The sequence below is a fragment of the Strix aluco genome, chromosome 1, assembly GCF_031877795.1.
Source record: "Strix aluco isolate bStrAlu1 chromosome 1, bStrAlu1.hap1, whole genome shotgun sequence".
Taxonomy (NCBI): domain Eukaryota; kingdom Metazoa; phylum Chordata; class Aves; order Strigiformes; family Strigidae; genus Strix; species Strix aluco.
The window spans coordinates 139934796-139954586 of NC_133931.1; the positions used below are offsets into that span (position 1 = coordinate 139934796).

The window sequence follows — 19791 nt, forward strand, 5'->3', positions numbered from 1 at the left end:
CAGGCATGACTTTGGCCCCAAAACTGCTAGTTTTTTATCCCACTGATGCATTTTTTTCCTTTCTCTTGCATTGTTTTGGACTGTGAAGAATTATTTGTCTGACAGAAGATACCAGATACACTAAATGATCCACCTTGCTTTTGTGGGGATTAGCAGCAATGTGAATAGCTCTGTTGGCTTCTGAGGCTACAAGGTGTTCACACAAGTCAGGTTTACTCATCATTCTGAGTGCTGAGGTATCCTCCGTGGAGACTGGAACTCCCAGCACATAGAGCTCTAATTTAAGCCAAGATGCTTAGCTTGACCACTGATATATTCAGATTCTGATTCTGTTAAGCTTCAGTAGAAAGGAGTCATGACTTCAGTAGTGTTACTAAGTAAGTTTCAAGAATAAATGGTAAACCAGCAGAGTGCTGCCTTGCCTCTGGTCTTCCTCAGAACAACCATATCAAAAGCCTTGGTAGGGATATTGGGATGGAAAGGCTGATGACTGCTTGAATCAATTCTAGTGTCTCAATCCTCAGGTGATCAGAAGTTTGGGAACATGATGTACCTAGAGATGTGTGTCTGGTAGGGATGAGAGGTGGGAAATGGCAGGCACAGTGATCTTGGGTTGGTTTGAGTTGTCAGGAAAAAGGACAGAAAGAAAGAAAATTTCCTTATTTTGCATCTCACAGAGTTTTAGTATTAAATATAACACTTTGCAAGAACTGGGAGAGATGTGAGAATCAGAAAGCAGTATCTTACTTCTTTAATCCCCTCTTGCTTGCACCCTGCAAAGAATTCACAATGATGATTCCCTTGTAGCTTTTGTACATGATCAGTCATACCAATTCATATTTACTTCTATGTGGCTTAAGGGAAGGAAAATGTGGACTTCTGATTCTTGCACAGCTTCAATTAATAGTAACTGAGTTTGTGTTTGTGAAATCAAAATTTGTCTCTTAGACAATGTTTATTTCTGGAAGGAAGGAGGATAAAGCTGGAGAGTTTTACGGGATACTGAGAACAGTGATTTCATGGAATATTTGCCCATAATCCTGTAGCTGTTCTTTTCAGCTTTCAACGATAAAATAATATAAAATCAGGGGAATCCTGAAATCTTTTGAGGAAAACGAAAGCATCAGTTTATTCCATTAAGAGAGACTAGCACTCTGTTCAGATTCTTCTAAACTTTACCACAACTGCATACAGCATCTTACTGAGAGCAAATACCTTTCCCCAACTGCTGCATAAAGCACAGTCACAACCTTATACAGGAGCCAAATTCATTCCATTCCTGAGGCTGTGCAGATGTTTTATCAAGCTAGGTATTTCTGAGGCTTCTTTCTCATAAATCTGCTTTATGCGTACTCTAGATCCCTTGGCTGTGCTTGGTAGATGCTCCCAAACACTTTAATTCACACTAGGTAAAGAGGCCATGAACAACACAGTTCAGAAAACCCAATTAGCCCATAGGCAAGTCAGCAAGATCAGTATTTGTTAGGAGAGTGGGTGTGCTAGGCAAACACTGCTAACCCTATCATTACATGCTTCATTCAAAAGAGAGGTTTTTTTGCCTAGTAGTGTTGCTGCTGCTTATTACGAAGGAACCTGTACTCTGCAATTATGGCTGTAAGAGGAACAACTTGCCTTTTTATTTCATTATGGAAAGATAAGATGTAATATAGGTGAAATGTACTTAGCCAAACTGTCTGGTGGTTTATGAAGCTTATATTAGGGAAGAAACATAATAAATAAGTTACCTGAAGTGACCCATGTTCATTTCCACCTCCTACACTTTATCTGAATCAGTGCAATCAATATACATTAGGGACAAATCAATGTGTAAGCAGTGCAGATAATATTCTTACTGATACCACTCATTACATGAGGAATGTTTTGTGTTGCCAGGTGCCAAAGACTGAAAAGACACTGGGAACAAGCGATGTGCAGAATGTCTTTTTAAAAGGAGGAAAAAACTAGCCTCTTACACTTTTGTGTAGTAAGCTCTATATTAATTAACAATGGTACATGCTATTAGTAAAAATATATTCCTTTTCAGTAATGCAAAACAAAACCGTATCCTGTTTATACTTGCAGAGAAAATACTTATTCATTCCATGCTGATAAATTATTTATATTTTGCCATGGAGACTTATTTTATGCTTCAAATAAGTTTTAAAAAAAGCAGTCGAAAACAGAAACTTTAAAGGGCAAGAATTTCATCACTGTGTCTAGCTAAGAGTCTCTTGACTACTGCAACAAGTCAGAAAAGTATCTAAGATTAAAAAAAAATATTAATTTGCTTAATGGTTCTTTGTGGTATAATGAAAATATTTTTTAAAACCCTGAAATACAGTATTATTGGTCTAATCTAAGTGGTTCATCTGGAGCTCCAAAATCTCATGTATTTCATGAGAAAGGCGTACTTACCAGGTCTTGCTTGAAAGGATCCTTACCATATATGGGTAGGAGAGATTGTCTGATGATAGTCTTTTTTTTAAGCTTTATTATTTTTACAGTAATCACACAAAGTTTCTTAATTCTGCAAGCCATATACCAAAATCCTCATATTGCTAAAACCCCTTGATTTTCTCAGTGAGAAGGATGTCCTAGATTCATTCCCAAGCAGGAGATGGTGCTAACTTCTCAGGGCTCCTCCCGTTGCTCAGTTTGAGGACAGAGTCATGTGGGATGTTAATAGGCCCCATGGGGACTCCATCGTTTCAGCCTTAGCAGTTCCTGTGGGAACTCTTCTCCTCCCACAGCTGGGTGTTACTCTGTAACCTGGTTAATGAAATAGCCATGACATGGGAGCTGCACCCAAGCTCTCTCCCAGTCACCTGTGACTCAAGATCTGCAACTTGGCCACTCCCATCATTGAATTAGTCCCCGTAAAAATAGGTGGTGTGCAGTTGCAAAGAGGAAATATGCCCCCTTGTTCAAAGAGTTTAAATACAGCCCTGTGCTTATTTCTTTCCAAACTGACATGGGTGTTTTGAAGATAAACTTCAAGTGCCACATCAATTTTGTTCACACATTCTGATACAACATACAGAAGTCATGCATTTTATTGTGAAATCTATACTGTGATGCTACGGGACTCAGTGTAATCAACATGAGGTGTGATATCTCACAAATTACCATGCCAGAGTAACTCATGCCTCAGCTGAGATGAACAAAAGATCTACTTTTAATGTATGATGCTACAAAGATAACAGGACTTTAAGTGTTGGATTCTGACAAACATTTGTATATTGTTACATTTATAATGGCCTGGAACTCTGATTGAAACTTTGTATCTGTCTTGAAAATGGAAAGCTTTTACAGAAATAGCCATACTTACAGAACAGCTAAGTTTATTCCACAGATACTTCTAATTGATTTTCCATTTCTACTGTTAGAACTGGTCCTGTATGTCTACTGGTACTGTAGATGTGAAGGAGAATACTTCTTAGCGTTTCTTTTCAATTCACATTGTGTTACAATATTACAATTGTAAAATTGAAAAGAAACGCTAAGAAGTATTTTCAATTTCCATTTCCATTCACACTGTGTTATGATGTGAATTGAAGAATGCTTCATTGCATTCATTGGGCATATTCCTGATACAAGTATGCGTAAGTAAGGAGAGTCAGTCTGCTTTGTGCTTTGGCATGGCACTACTTAAGTACCTTTGCAGAGCACTTTTCTTTATAACATCTAAACTTAAGGCAGCAATGAAATGAGGGTGAACATGCATTTTCATGACTGCCATGATTTAAAGAAGCTTTGCATTTTCAAATGTGGACAGTTATTTAGAGTGTTACTTATACTTTTAAAACTCAAACTGGGTAATCATGCCTGAAGCCACTCAGAATGGATGGTGGTATTGAAAGATAGAGATCTGGATGGAAAGGAAGAAAGGAATAGCAGTTTTTCCAAATTTGGCCCTGAGATGGTTTCACTGGAATTCTAGTAGACTTTTGCCGGAATCTGACAGTATCAAACAAGAAACAGTTGCTCAGTATTATGTTCTCTGCCGCTTTATGTTCAGTCCACGGAGGATATGGAGTCTATCAGTCTCTTGAAAAGAAGTCCGAGTCAAACTGAAGGAACTTATGCTCCTAGTTTGGAAAGCTGTAGAACAAATCCAGGGAGCAGTCCAGATGGACACCATCTCATTGCCCTAGCAATGAGTTCACTATGGGCACTCTTCAAACACATTTTGATAAAATAGGCATAAACCAAATTTCATGTGAGAGAGGGTATCTTTATGGAGACACTAGCTTTGCCTGCAGCAGTTCTGCAGCTTCCCTCCTGATGTAGTGCAGAGCGCTATGTGCAGAGACACACTTGTTCAGTAATGGTAATAAAAGACACACTGGAACCTGTGTGACCTTCATGAGGGGTTCCCACTTACCACTATTTTTCTACTCTCTGCCACATGGTAGGAACCTCTGAAGATCTGTTTCTTCTCTCAGGTGTGGTGTTGTCCTGAAAGTGATGCAGTGTGGGGATCCTCATGACCTTCTTTTCTAGATCAGGCCAGAGAACTTTTTGCTGCTCTTTCCTGTTAATTTCCCATGTACTCAGTAAATTATTGAGAGAATAAGATGTATCACTCTTGCCAATTTTAACAGGAAGGAAATTATGACTGGAGAATAAAACGTTTACCATGTGTAAATTGGCTTTGTCTGCAGCCTTTTATTCTTGCAAATGGAGGTAATGACTTACCTGGCCTAATCTTAAAACCTGCTTGGTCAGGGAGTGCAACTCAGGGAACCACCAGGGGTTGAGGAACTGGGGGACAGCCAGAGGAATGTAAGTGCTGTGTGGCATGATAAACACTGAAAGCAGATTAAAGCCCACATGGAAAAAAGCCAGTTTTCATTCATTCTGTGCTGTCACTGAACCCACTGAAAGCCTCATCGGTGTGACCTGTCTTTGGAAGGACAGTTGCAAATGCTCTACCCTGATGTAATGTGTGTGTGTGTATAATAGGGTTCTTGGCAATGACTGAGGGTGTTTTACAAGGCCTTTCAGGATTTTGCAGTCTTGTTTGATGTGAACTTATTACACCTTTAGATGGGAGGAGACAACTAGTTTTCTCCAGTACGTTTAACTGGAAGGGCACATGTGTGTGGCCCACTGCTAATGCACATCTGCACAAACCCAGGGCAAAACTGGACAAGGATACATAGTGTGCATCCTTAAGGCAAAGGCATAGTTGTTCCATGAAAGTGTAGAGAGTTATTGCAAATGCCTGGTAATTCATTTCCCACAAAAGACAGTAATGGCTCAAAGGAGACCTCACAGGCTATAAGGTAAATAAACTGAGTGTTAATAGCTCCCAGGTAGGCCTGCAGAGCAGCACTTGGAGGGTATTTTTCAGGAAAGGTTCCATGTGGCTGTCAGGGCTTAATAGTCCCTGACAGCAGGAAGAGTATTTGCTCTGAAAGACCTTGGACTATGGATGCGGAAGATTTTTGTGTGTGTTTCACTTTTTGTTTTAAATTATGCATTCTTTCTTTCAATTTAAAAGTCTTTCAAAGACCAAAAAAATACAACCTTATAGGAAAAGAAAATGCTCAAACTAGGGCAAAGCATAGAGACCCAGCATGTTTCAGGTTAAGATGTGAGTGCAAAATAATGGAGAAAGTACATCAATGTGCTGTTGATCAAATATTCAGAGTCCAAGGTCATGAACTTTTCAGTATGTACAGGGGCAGAGTTTGATCTACTCTTGTGTAAAACCTCCTTCCTCCTTACACAGCTAGCACAAGGACATCGAGTCCCAACAGTCCCTGGCTGCTTCCTTTTAAGGAAGCAAATCCCCAGAAAGGTGCCGCTATCTCTGCCTCAGCCTGTGTACATGGATGATCCATTCTGGTGAGGAGCTGGCACAAGGAACACTCTTGCTGTGAAGTGAATGGATCCCAGACCATCCTTAACCAAGAAGAAGCATTTGAAGTTGACCAGCCTAGGCATTACTGAAAACACAGCAGGCCTCCTACCCCATGCAATGGGCAGTTTTTAATTTTTCTCCACAATCTGTGTTTCAGCTGTTTCAGGGATACCAATATAAATGACACGTAACAGGACACTTATTTGACTAGGGAGTCACAGCGGACCAAATTGTTCCTCAGCGTCATTCCACTGCAGTCAATAGAGTTTTCTTGGGGATGGATTAGGTAATAGAACCACCGAGCTTGACTGTGCAACATGAGAGTGCTCACTTTGCATGTTGGTTTTAAAACAACTTTAAAAGTGCCCCATTATCTTACAAAAGTGCACGGTCAGTTCTTGTCACTTAGTGCTTAGGAAACTTGTAGGAAGAAACTTGCACGGAAACCTGCTACTTTCTCATAGCTTGTAATCAAATTCTGCAGAAGCGACACATCCAGAGCGTCTAATGTACATTGCTGGTCAAAGGCCATAAGCTGTTCCAGTGAAAAGGCATTTTGGCTTGTACGTTCTTGTAGGTAACCTACACTTGCACACTTGCTTCTGCTTGTGCTGCATGCTGTAATGAGGTAATGAAGAGAGAAGCCTGCAAAAAACAGTGATTACAAACAGCAGGGTTGCAGGTTTCCTTGTGTAGCTTCTGTGGCCTGTTTACAATTAGCTCTCCTGCTTTTCTAGAGTGTCTGATGTGATGTACCTGCTACCCATTTACACAAAATGAGGAGCAGGTACCTCACATACAGGGAGGCTAAAGGGGCGTAGCGGGAGCAAACAGTGCGCCTCACAGCCCTATAAAGATAACTGGTAAATCGTTGCAGAATTATTCTCAGGTTTCTAATATGCTCTAGTTATCAATGCTAATATGAGATGTCTAATTTGTTAATTTTCTGCTTTTGAAGAATTTACATTTACACTTTAAATTACCTTAATCTAAAATCTCGGTAGTTTGATCAAATTTAAATGTTTTGCTGGTGCCATCAAGTGGCAAAATGTTGGGATTGCAGAACTCCAGCAGCATCCAACTTCACTCAATCTGGTATCTCAAACAGCAGCAGTGAGGAAAATAATCCTTGGCAAGTCTCCTCCAAAAATACATATATATATATATATATACACCAGAAAAATGGACTGAAATACACATGGTGTCATGGTTACTTCAATTATTTCAGTTTAATCTGGATTCTAACTAGTAGAAAGACTAACATTTTTGAGATTACAAGTTGATCAATATGGACAACCTGTAAAGCTAACTCAGAGACACTTGTTGAAGAGCTACTAAACTGAAGGAGCATGATGCCGTATTCTGAATTTCCTTCCCAACTGTGTTTGCCCTCCTTTGTTACTAGCTAATCCCTTTTTACAGAGCATGGCCCTTCAGATTTCATATCATATCTGCACTTCATATCATATGTGCGTAATATCACCAGAGTGGAATGAATATTCAGTTTGCTGTTCTATTCACTAAATTCACAGTCTGGTTAATGCACACTTTAAACTTACAGTTCATAATTCATACGCCCATCATTTCTTTTCAGCTGAATGACATCATAATGTTGCTCAGTGTGAAGGCCTCTGGGCAAAGAGAAAGCATAAATGTATAAAGTTTATGCTCTATTTGCTTATAAGAATCCAAATATATTGATATGTTTTTGTCATGATTTCTCAGATAACCAACCCTTAATATCAAAACTCATAGATGCTGCCAGTGTGGAAATCTATTCTGGGTTTCAAAATCTCAGTCATGCAGGGCTGGATTTTGAGAGGTGCTGAGCACCCGGGCCTGAACCCAAGGTTCCTGAGAATGCTGAGCATTTCCCCCTGTGAAAGCCTGGCCCTTACAGCCCCTCAGCATGCACACCTAACATTCAGTAGGAGCCGTGGGAATGCCTTGAATGGGTGCAGGTTCCAGATTTTGACCTTATAAGGAGGTAAGTTATTCCTACGTTATGAGGATCACTTTCAGCTCCTGATGCCAAAGGGCTTCCAGAGTCCAGCCAAACTGCATGATGCTTTTCACTGAAAAGAATCTGAAGCGAAGATAGCAGCATACCTGTCATTGAGTTTAAACAATGGAAAACAATCAGTATGGGACATCGGGTAGAAAAAAAAAAAGCAAAAAACCACAATAGAAGAGAGAGCAAATGCGAGTACCAAAATGAAGGAAATGCAGTTGGAAAAATCAGCCATAACCAGTAAGATTTTCCTGGTATTAGAAATAACCTTATAGTTCTGACCTGGCCTTGCTAAAGCTGAGCTTCACCCACAGTATCTAATCAAATGTCTATTGCTAAAAGGAATGGGTGGCCTTAACTGCATGGCTGAAGAAGGGATGTTGGCTGAGAGAAAGGGAGAGAAAGATGCTGAATCAGAAGGAATCTTTTTGACTTTTATGGCTGGCTCAGTGGGCTCCCAAGGCTTGAGGGTTATAGCACAGTCCAACAGGAATATGCTCATAATACTCTGGGTCTAACCACAAGTTCAGAATGGTTATTGTCTTCTCTTTCCTTTTTAAGCACTTTCCCACATTGGCACTGTCCAGTGTAATGCATGCTTCTCTGACATGGGTACTGTCAGTTGAGCAACGTGGGCATCTATGGTCAGACTTAGCCTTCCAGATCTGGTGCAAGGCTGTGTGTTCAGAAGTGCTGAGCACCTTCATCTTAAACTAAAGTCACTCAGACATCACACCACAGTAGTACTCGACTTCCATCCTGGAGGCCAGGTCCTGTGCACCCTTCTGTGCACAGGACAGTTGGTGCTGAGGGTGCTCCCTTGTGACAGACTGTGCTACAGGAGGGTGCTCCTGTGGAGCAACAACACTAATTTTAGAACCCAATTCAGGGATTTAAGAGGTCTGAATGCTGATTTGGGATGATCAGTGTAGTATCGCTTTACTGTGAGAGCTGCCCAAGATAAACAACAAATGGATGTCATGAACATAGGTTTATAAAGGAGCTTGCAAATGTCTTCTCCCTTTCTGATTGCTAAGTTGGTTTTCTGAGATGGGGCAGGTAGTTGCTGTGACTCATCTACCTTCTCATTAGGTACTATGCCTGAGTTGGACAAAACATTCACTTGCTCACAATGTGAGGGTAGGAACGTAAAGATAGCTACACAGACTACATGCCACCTAGGCATTTTCTACTTTGTGGACCTCTTTTTCTCTTCAGAGTGGATTTACTTGTATGGATCAGGGGCTCTACACTAGTGTTCCTGAACAACAAATAATTCAGTGGATTGCAACTTCTTGTTTCAAGCTCATTATACATTCTTGTACTGATCCTGCCACTGTGGGATCATAGCAACTTGTCATGCTCCTGGGATAGAAGTCCCATCAGCATCATTTTAACAAAAGAGCAAGTTCAGGATTCTCCACCTGGGATGGGGTAATACTGGTTATATGTACAAATTGGGGGATGAGAGGCTGGAGAGCAGCCCCATGGAAAGAGATCTGGGGTTTGGGTTGATGGCAAGTTGAATCTGAGCCAACAGTGTGCCCTGGCAGCCAAAAGGGCCAACCATGTCCTGAGGTGCATCCAGCACAGCACAGCTAGCCAGTCGAGGGAGGTGATTGTCCCACTCTGCACTGCACCAGTGTGGCCTCACCTCGAGTACTGTGTGCGGTTTTGGGTGCCTTAATATAAGAACGACATTGAACTACTAGAGTGTGTCCAGAGGAGGGCAACCAAGCTGGTGAAAGGTCTTGAGGGCAAGACTTACAAGGAGCAGCTGGGGTCACTTGGTTTGTTCAGCTTGGAGAAGAGAAGGCTGAGGGGTGACCTCACTGCAGTCTACAACTTCCTCAAGGGGGGCAACAGAGGCGAGGTGCTGATCCCCTCTCCCTGGTGACCAGCGACAGGACACATGGAAATGGAATGAAGCTGCATCAGGAGAAGTTCAAGTTGGACATTAGGAAAAGGTTCTTTACTGAGAGGGTGGTCAGTCACTGGGACAGGCTGCCCAGGGAGGTGATTATGGCACCAAGCCTGTCAGAGTTCAAGGAACTTCTGGACAACACTCTCAGTTATATGATTTAGTTTAGTTTAGGTTCTGTGAGGAGCAGTGAGTTGGACCCAATGATTCTTATGGGTCCCTGCCAACTCTAGATATTCTATGATTCTGTCATCATTTTACAGAGAGGCTAGTTCATGTTAACACAGAGGAGAGCAAGGACAGGAAGACATGTTTCGAGTCTTTGAGTCATGTTTTAACCCTTAGACAGCCATGCAAGATGCTTAGTCTACATCTTCCATTCATGTTCTCCAGGGAAGCCTGCAGGGCTGAAGGCTATCCTTGAACTTCTCTAAGTCAGCCCTAAGCAGCACCATGTTCAGCCTCCAAAGCTTTCCTGTAAGTCAGTAATGGTGATTTGAAACCTACCTGAGTGTCTGAACAACAGAGATTTGGCATCATTGTTTGCCTATCTATCAGCTAGTCAGTCGGGGTTTTTTGTTTGGTGTTTTTTTTGTTGTTGTTGGTTTTTTTTTTTTGTTTGTTTGTTTTTGTCAAAAGCTATCATGATGAACAAGAAGTTTTGGAACTGGTTTCAGTGGAAATAGCACCAACCCCAGTATGTTCTAAAGAAGAAATTCATTGTGGTAAGAGGCTAAGAGAGGAGCCCTGACTCAGAAAGTATACCCCAGAGTTCTTCCCCTCAGCTGTTGTCTAGACAGATCTCTTCTTTTACAACAGCTTTCTGACAAAGCTGAGCACCAACTTTTCATGTTTATGCCTATGGGAGTTGTGGATGCTGTAATTATGCCAGTAGTGATATTTTTAAGGTCAGGAAGGGTATCTGGGACAACAGCCAACAGTAGATAATTATCAGATGATAAGCAAAATATAAATATGGAAATTTGGAACTTTAAGTGTTTCAGCAAAACACTGTGTGGAGATATGTGGATACCAATATATTCCCACATTAATATTTAGGGCACTGTAAAAAAAATAGAAGCTTAAACTGCCTGGTTTTGGAATGCAGATACTTGCACATCTCAGTCTACATTGCTGTCTAACCTGTTAGCGGTCTGTTGCTATTCTTGTTAAAAGCATTTCACTTAAACATTTTGATTGTGAGAAGTATATGTGTAGCCTACCTTGGCCAAGGGTCTACACCACTACTATAAGGTGGATATCCTTTAACAAATGTACATAGAGACTTACCCTGTTGTCTTCTGGCAGTACAGGTAGTGCAATTCCTTCATGCTCCCTTTCTTTTCCCCAGGGAAACTTGCAGCAGTGAAGGGATTCCCTGTCTTTTTACATCTGAAGGAAAAAAAACCCCAAACAAACCAGAATATTTAATGGCAGCAACAGAGATGGTTACTTGAAATCTTGTAAACAATGACAACTTGGCTTTGTTTTCTTGGCTGTGAGTTAGCCTTATTCTGGGTAATGCTATTATGGTGAACTTAGGAGAAGTAGGTACAATGGTGATTGGCAATTGTTTAATGAAGGTCTATTATGTTTTAAACAGTGAGAGGAAGATAGATATGTGCAACATGTACATCTTACAGTGTACTTGAGTCTCAACTGCCAGCACGTAGATATCTGCACTGTCCCTTCAATACTACATAAGTGGCATATGGGCAGCAAATATATGCAATGGCACAGATGGAAGCTTTAGCATCTAATTCCCACTGATTTTAGAATTTGTTATTTGTAGCTTTGAAAACCTCCCCTCTCCATCTCTAGAGAGGAGTGAGAAATGTTATTGTTTAGTAGCTGTAATTCACAGTGAATACAAGCTGTGTCAGGCACCTCACGTGGATGTGCTAGTGGCTGAGGATATTCAGTACATTTCCGTGCATTTGTGTCATTTGAAATCAAGCAGTTCGATGTGTTTAGATGCATGTTCACCTTACGTAGTTTTGGTTTACAGTGTTGTAAAGATGAACACTAAAGTCACAGAAAATTTAAAGCTTCCTTTTCTTTTGGGTGGCAGCAGCTTTCCAGTCAGGAGAACACTTGCACAGCCAACTGTCTTATCTCCTTAATAAGTCCTGCAAGGATCCAGAAGTCGGACTCGATGATCCTTATGGGTCCTTTCCAAATTGAGATATTCTATGATGCTATGATTCTGTAAGAGCCAAAGTGAGTTGATTTAAATTTGACTTAGCTGCCCAGGATTTTCTGAAAACCCTATCAAGGAAGCAATGAACTGTTGTATGTGATGGGGATGGTCATCCTCAGATGTTTTAATGGTGTGCTGTCTTCATTCATATGAAACCAGAGAGTGATGTTTAGGTGAATGTGTTGGGAACCAGCAGGCATGTCTATGTTTGTTGTCGGCCCTTCCACCATGGGGTGGCCCTGATTCTTGCTTTATGTAGACCTCACCTATACTGGCATCTTTTTCTGATATTGGTTGTTTTTTTATGGATGAGTGAAGCAGCTGGACATGGCTGCAGACCAGTAGGAGTGCCTTTGTTGATTGTGGTGTAGCCACTGCACTGCTGTCACAGCACAGGCCGTGGTGAATCATGCAGATATTCCAACTCGCTCCCATACATTGAGTTTCTCTGCCCTGTGCTCCAAAGTATGGTGTTGCTCTAAGGTTCTGGATGTGTGATTCCTGATGGAGAGAGGTGTATCAGCTAAAGAAATCCTTGTTTAAGCAGACATGTTATTCATCTTTGCTAGTGTTGATCACTGTTTTGGAGATGGAGGGAGAGGGTGTTTTTTATTAAGCTATATGGGGAAGAAGTGCCACTCTGCAGATACTATCTGGATTCAAGCTTATGGTATTTTTCAGGTATAAGGTTCCCCTAATTCTGACTTCGTCTTACATTGATTCAAAGGTAGAATAACATCCCTGAGCCCACATCTCCTAAAACGTGAGGGGAAATAGGCTCATTTATTATATAGCTATGAGCATTTCAATGAGCATTACAGTCCTGATCTTCATTATGAGTACAAGCTTTTAAGAAATAAAAAATAATGGCTACAAAAATGTCTTCTCATAGTACATTTAGACTCAAACTGTGGCAGAGTCCTAGATAATATCTAAATAGATCTTAGGAAAATCTATGGGAGAGATCATGATCTACAAGACACAGACAGTCATGCCATGTTGTGTTTTGTTCTCTCTGGTTTCTTGGAAGGGCATTGCCCTTCTATCATGTAGTTCCTTCCGTGTGGTTCAGCACTACTGTGCTGCTGCTTGATGCTGTTCCTTTATCCTGCCAGGGTGCAAAGGGCAATATGTTTGTATTGTAAGATGAACCAAAATAAGAAACAACTGGTGTGCCATAGATTATCAGAAAGCTTTTCTTGTTTTAAGTTTCTGAAGGAACTCAAGCATCCATTTCTTAAGTTTGGTCTAAAGCCTGTTTTGCCCTTTCTGAAAGAAGGCAGGCAGATGCCAATTCACCTGCATTGCTGTGGTGTTTGTATTCATTAAGCTGACTCTCACTGGAAACATTAATAAATCATTCCTGTTGACTGCTATCTATAGGTTACTAAGTTGCAGAATAACCACTTTACCTTAGACAGAAAAGAGAAACATTGTACACAAAGGTCTGATCATCCATTGGCCCAAACAGGAGTTTGTTAAGTGTAAAATGTTTCCAAGTCTCCTTCTCACAAAGAAACATTTATAGTTGATATTGATCCAGCGATACTGAAGATCTCAAGGACACAGAAACAAATGTCTCTGCCCAGAGAATATCAAAAGAGGGCTAAGGTGAGCAAAGTTTTAAAGAATATCTCGTGAACAATCCTTAAGAGTCTCAGCAATATAGTCAATGATTTAATAGAGACTATTACCATTTCTAACTTCCACAATTGTAGATTTATTCTGAATTCTGCCAGCCAACTTCCAGCTTTCTGGCTCTTTTGCTCCAACAAAGCTAATGTTCTGGGATAAGAACATCAGTTTACTAGTGCCTCCTTTATTTTTAAAAAGTTACATTTTTCCCTTCAAATTTGTTTTGTTGTGGGGAGCTCAAACCTAAGTGTATGAATACAGTGTCTTAGATTGTGAGTTTGTGAAGAGCTCCAGTAACTGATTTGATCAGTGTATGAAGCCAACACATCTGAGGCAGGATGTTGCCAACAGCTTCCAGAAAGCCTGTGGAAAGAGAGTTCTTAAAGGGATAGGATTAGGACCTGCCTTCTGAGTGAGTTCACATAGGGCGCATTCACACTGGCATTTTAATTTGGACCAGGAGTGCACTTTTGACATGAATCTCCCAATGGTCTCTATTTTGCAGGGCCTTGGTCTTGGAGTACTTGAACTGTGTTCCTTCTGGATGAAATTAACTGGAAGATGTGCTCCAGGAATGCACCAGGAGGGCACCTCAGCCACAAGTGGACCCTCAGATCCTGCAATCACACTAGAGGTAATCCAAAGTAAAGAGCACCTGAAATGCATTTTTTCTGGACCTCAGATCCTCAGCACCAACTGTTTCACTCTACACATCTTCTTCTGTCGTCCACAATACTTGCCAATGTAGACATAGTCACTGAGCAACATACTGATTTGGAATTCAGTGAATTTTTTGGGGGGTGAAAATGGCCGAACTTTTTTTTTTTTTTTTTAACTCTTGGCCAATAAACATATAAATAACTAAATACATCATCTTAGTATATCAACACTGAATCTGACTATCTGATCATACAGTAAAGTCCTTAGGGTACCTTCTTTATATATGTATATAACCTAGCATTATACAAATACACGTACATGCCTCTGGTTATTCAGGAGTGCTCTTTATCAGTGCAAGTGTTGGTAACGAATACTCTTGTCCAAGATGATAATGTAATAAAATTCATGGATGCATTATTTTTAAAAGCTGAGAACAACTGTGTTCTATTTATTTATTTGCTTGTAACTATGCGACTTGAAAAAAAATGCACCATTTAAAAAACATGTATGATATTGTAAAACATGCAGCCACCTTCTTTACAGGTATAAATTGGTGAGTTCATGTGAGTGTGTGTTTACATTAGCAGAAAACTGTAGCTTACTGCCTGTGTTACAATACGGATTTTCCTGTTCAGAGAAGAGAAATGTTACAACCTGGCCACGTTTATTTCTTGTTTGTGTTTCAGAGCTGGGTCTAACATAGTTGTCATCTGAAAGATGCTTTGCTGGTGTGTTCAGATCCTGACATTGCAGCCCATTCTGAGCTTAATTTTTTCTCTTGCTAGGTATCCTGTGTAGCTGACACGAATCTTTCCTGTACATTCACTAAAATTTAGATCAGGCCTATAATTCAGTAAACTTTCAAGTCTGTCAATAGTTAAAACAGTTCAGATGGAAATTCACCCAAATTCCTGTAATGCAAGGAATACAACTAAAACTTGCCTCAGGGAAGATACATAAGTGGGAGTCAGCAAGACACCGTTTGACAAGTGTGATAATCCAATAATATCAAAATACTCCGACTGGAATTCAGATGTTGAATATGAGACATTATAAATAATGGAAGAAGTTAGCAGTAGTAGTAAACCAGAGGCTGTCAGTAAAATGGAAGCTAAGAATTGATTTTGGTAACAAAAGAGATAAAATCTCATGTGAAAGAACACTGCAGGACTTGAGACTAACTCTGGAACCTGTTACGTATGTAAACATTAGAAATTTAGATCAAAAAAAAGTTGTCATGAGTACTAAGCAGCATGGAGGTTCAACTTTCCAGAACTTTAAAACCTGCAGGAGTTCTGCCATATCCTGCCCCTAGGTAAGAGTATAATTGGGACTGTAAAATACAGTAAAAATGCATATTCCTGGAACTTCCTGATTATACATTGGTAACGAAGAAAGCAAAATGCAGGCTTCCTATCATTTTAAATTTTAATTCTAAAGTTTATCTCAGTAATTCTAGGTCAGCCTGTAATCTAGGAGAAAAAAAAAAGATTCAAAACAGGAGTAGATCAAAGAATAACATGAGAAATGTTGGTGACTGGTTTGCAAAATATGCTCGTTTTTTCCCAAATTAGAAATACAATATATGTGTTGGTTTTATTCTTTATGAAAATTATTTCAGGATATTTTGAGCACTAAAGCCACAGTATAATGTATTTAGCAGTCCTCTTTTCAGCTGCAATCAACATATTTCCCAGGGAACTGACAGACTATTACACAAAGTAGAAAATGTTTTGTTTCATTAAAACAGAAAGAAAAACATTGTGTCTTGCCAGGAAAACCTAACCATTAGAAAACACTTTCGGTAACAGTAAATGGATATCAAATACTTTTAACAGAATCATTTACCTTTACGAGTTCTGTTCTTACCTGTCTTATGAGACAGTTGGACAAGAAGGAATTTGAAGTGGAGTTAATACCTCATTGGACTCAAAGGTTCTTGATAGGATTTCAGTTCCCTCAATTTCTCTATAGCAGTGGGGCAGGTCATGCAGCAGCATCATGTATCATATTTGAGCTTCTAGGGGAAGATACAGGGATAAAATACCAAATATCAAAGGTTTTGTTAGTGCATCTGGATGCTAAGGAGGAAACATGGATGAGTTCTGCCTAATTCTGGCAAGTGTTAACAGGAAACAATGGTTGCTTTTACTACTGCTACTGGTTATTTGTACCAGGTTACAAAATAAACAAAAAAAGGAGGCAGATTAAAGAGGTGTGATACTGTTGCTTTGTGTCACTGATGAACAGAGCTAGAAATAAACTTTCACATAATGGGAGGAGGTAGTTTGGACTTGCAGTCAGAAAGCCTTGCTTGTGAAAGTCTCACTTTGTGAATTTGGATTCACTGTGAAGTTACGGTCCCACTCTGAAAAGGATGATATTAAACCCAAGACACTTTTCATAGAAAATAATTTTTTCCTTAATTGGCATGATTTTTGTCTTTCTAGCTCTGTGCTGAAAGGAAATGCTTTAGTCCCCCTTTCACTTGAGTGAAGTTGTATTTCAACACTGGTTGACTAGCTCTTTGTGATGAGAGGTGCTATATTAGGTCAGTATAGACGCCTCTGCTCTCTAGAACGTCATGTAGGCATTTATATCTGAACAAGTTGCCTCTGTACTGAGCTGCTCTGTTGTGCAAGAGAAAAGCATCAGGACTTGTAGTTTCAACCCAGTGAAGCTCTGGTTCACAGCATTGAGAGTCTTCTCTCAAAAAACCACTAGCAACTCCTTAGATGAAGTACATGAAGAAGCACTACTGCTTCCTCTGTGTCCACCAGGAGCCAGCAGAGCATTCCCTTGTATTTGTGCCCTGCTTCTTCTGGGATTCTCGGTTTTCCTGAGGAAGCCCTCAGAAGTCCATTTGCTCTATGACAAGCCCTGTAGGGGTGTGTAATAATGTTTAGTAGAAGTTCACAGGTACAAAGGGAAGCACTGAATTCACTTTGCTCTCCACAAGCTGTGACAAGGCTCCTTTTGACTAAAACCCAATGGCTCATCACATGGAGAAGGCTGAGAGGCCTTTGTTTTACCTCCTTACATTTTGAGTTGTACCTTTAAGCCACTTCTGTATGGCTCTGCACTTAATGGTCTGCTAGCTTTTGGATATGGATCTTACAATGACAAGAGGAGTCTGAGGAGAGTCTCAAGGAGAAAGGAGCAATATATATTCATCTCTCTGGAACATGTTTACTATTCTAACTTTTGCAAAGCTTTGACAGAAAGGATATTTTGATCAAGCCCTCTTCTTCTCAAGCATATGTCAGTGAAATACAAAAGATTTTGCTTTGCCTTATTAAAATAGGAAACTAATTTGAAAATATTTGAAATATGTTATTCTTCCAGGATGTCTAGGGGTTTGGGCCATATCTATTGTAAGAAAAGAAGCTGATACAGCATGTTCAAGTGAAAAAAATTCAAATTAATTCTGTCATGCTGGCAGTTTCTAGTGTTTGGTGGTCTGCTATGGTATCTACATGAGCACTATGGGAATCTTATACTGATGACTCAAATTCAAGTACCACTGGCTTGCAAAGAGAAAAATGTTCAGAGTTGTTGATTCACAATCTGCAAGTGGGCAAGAAACAGAAGCCAGACTTTCCTTCCAGCAGGAGTGCTGTGGTTCTGTAATGTAATGCAGTTCTGAGTCCACACTATTCAGACCCTAGCAGAATTTCCTCTCTATTCAGCTTTATTAAGCTTTCTGGAAAATGTATTACTGTCTGACAGAATTACATCTGGGACTAGTAGCTTTTTTGTCCTTCCTGTTGCACATATGGGGAGATGCCACCATTCATAGCTTCTTTTTGTGGCTTCACGACAGAAGCTGCCCACTGAGGCAGGAATCTATGCCACCAATTTTACTTCATCAGTCTCTTGGCATTTCAACGGTCATCCGTAGCACCAGATTGTGATCTGACTGCATTCAGCTTCAAATCCACATTGTACATACAGAGTTATGCCTATCTGCAGTCTTACCCGTCATACCAACACCAGCCCCACTGATAGGTAGTAGTCCATACCCCCTCATCAAAAGGCTTCTGAACATATACATCCCATGTCCCTGCAGCTGCACTAGTCCAAAGCCACCACACAAATCCTAAAATCTGGCTTCAGCTCCAGAAACATAATAGTTCATTGTACAGCATTTCCAGGTGACTGGCTTGAGAACCTCAAGTTCCCAGCTCTTGACACCTACCTTTAGCAGCAGGATCCAGACAAAGGGTCAAGGCATTCCTATGAACGATGCTCTCTGGACACAGTCCAATGCATGCAGAAGGACACCCACTGTCTGTCCAGTTCTGTTCCCTGGCAAACTAGCCCAATTCCTTGGCAGAAGAAGCCAAGGGGGGTTATAGCTCAGTGAGGCCACTCAGGCTAGAGGGGTGGCGATAGATAGGGGAAGATAACAGTAGGAAAAAGCTGATAAAGTCAGGTGGAGCCAGGTGCTGGCAGGACCAAAGTCCCAAGTCCTTATTGATCCAGGGGAAATTACCCACAAAGGCAATCACTAGTTTCCAGGATGATGTCTCTCCAAAGCAGGAAACATGATCATTCACATTTCAGTCCCAGAGCTTTCAGAAATCCATGGCTAAGAGAATGAATTATCTCACTATGAGCCTTTTGACGAGGAAAATCTTCCAGTGGGAGAAGGCAGGAAGCTATAAGAAAATGATACATTAATGTTCTGAGGAACGATATGTAAGGAAAAATTAATTTCTAAATGTAATAATCTTTCAAATATTGTGTTTACTGAAGCCCAAAGAGATATTGTTCCAAAACAGGAGACAATATCTGGGGAGTAGCCCCTCTCATCCCAAGCTTTATTGTCTGTCTGTTTTCAGAAGAAAAGGTTAATAGGAAACTGTAGCGCAGCACTATGAACTAAGCTTACCTTCTTGTTCAGTGCGGTGCACCGTGACTACGTTTTGGCCCGTGTTCTGGTAGTATTTCACATCGCAGTGAGAGGTGTTGGGAATCTTTCGGGGTGGTACACAGAATGAGGCAGCTGGTGATGTCAGGAGATGGTTACCTAATGCGTGAGGGGGAAGGATGTTAGAGCATGCCTGGGAGCTGGGGTCCAAGACAAAAGTAGGTGATGTGCTGTTTTACCTCTCCTGAATAAAGCAGTAAACATAGCCACAAGCAAAGCCAAAAGCCAGTTTGTTACAGAAAATTTAATTGGGAATAACTGAGTGAAGTCATGTGGGTGTCAGTTCAATTCCTGACAAGTTGTCTGAGCCTAGAACATTTCAAATAAGGCAGGCAGCACAGCAGCAGGACTTCTGTGAATTGCCACTTCTTATTCCCATTCTTGGAGATACCAATATTCTCTGCTTACGTCTTGTGTGGGATTTTCACACCATCCTTCGAAACAGTTGAACATGGCCACTGGTGGAGTTTGGATTCTGTTTAGTTGGCATGCTGGATGTTTCTGTCTTTCTGTGTTTGACAGACATGGTGATAGATTTTGATCTGTTTTACTTTCTTCTGCT

General features: G+C 40.6%; 1 pseudogene; it reads right to left on the reverse strand.

Annotated features, from left to right (window-relative positions):
• Positions 1-384: 384 nt before the first annotated feature.
• Positions 385-16299, reverse strand: LOC141919566 (sperm-associated microtubule inner protein 4-like; annotated as a pseudogene).
• Between the last annotated feature and the right edge of the window lie 3492 nt (positions 16300-19791).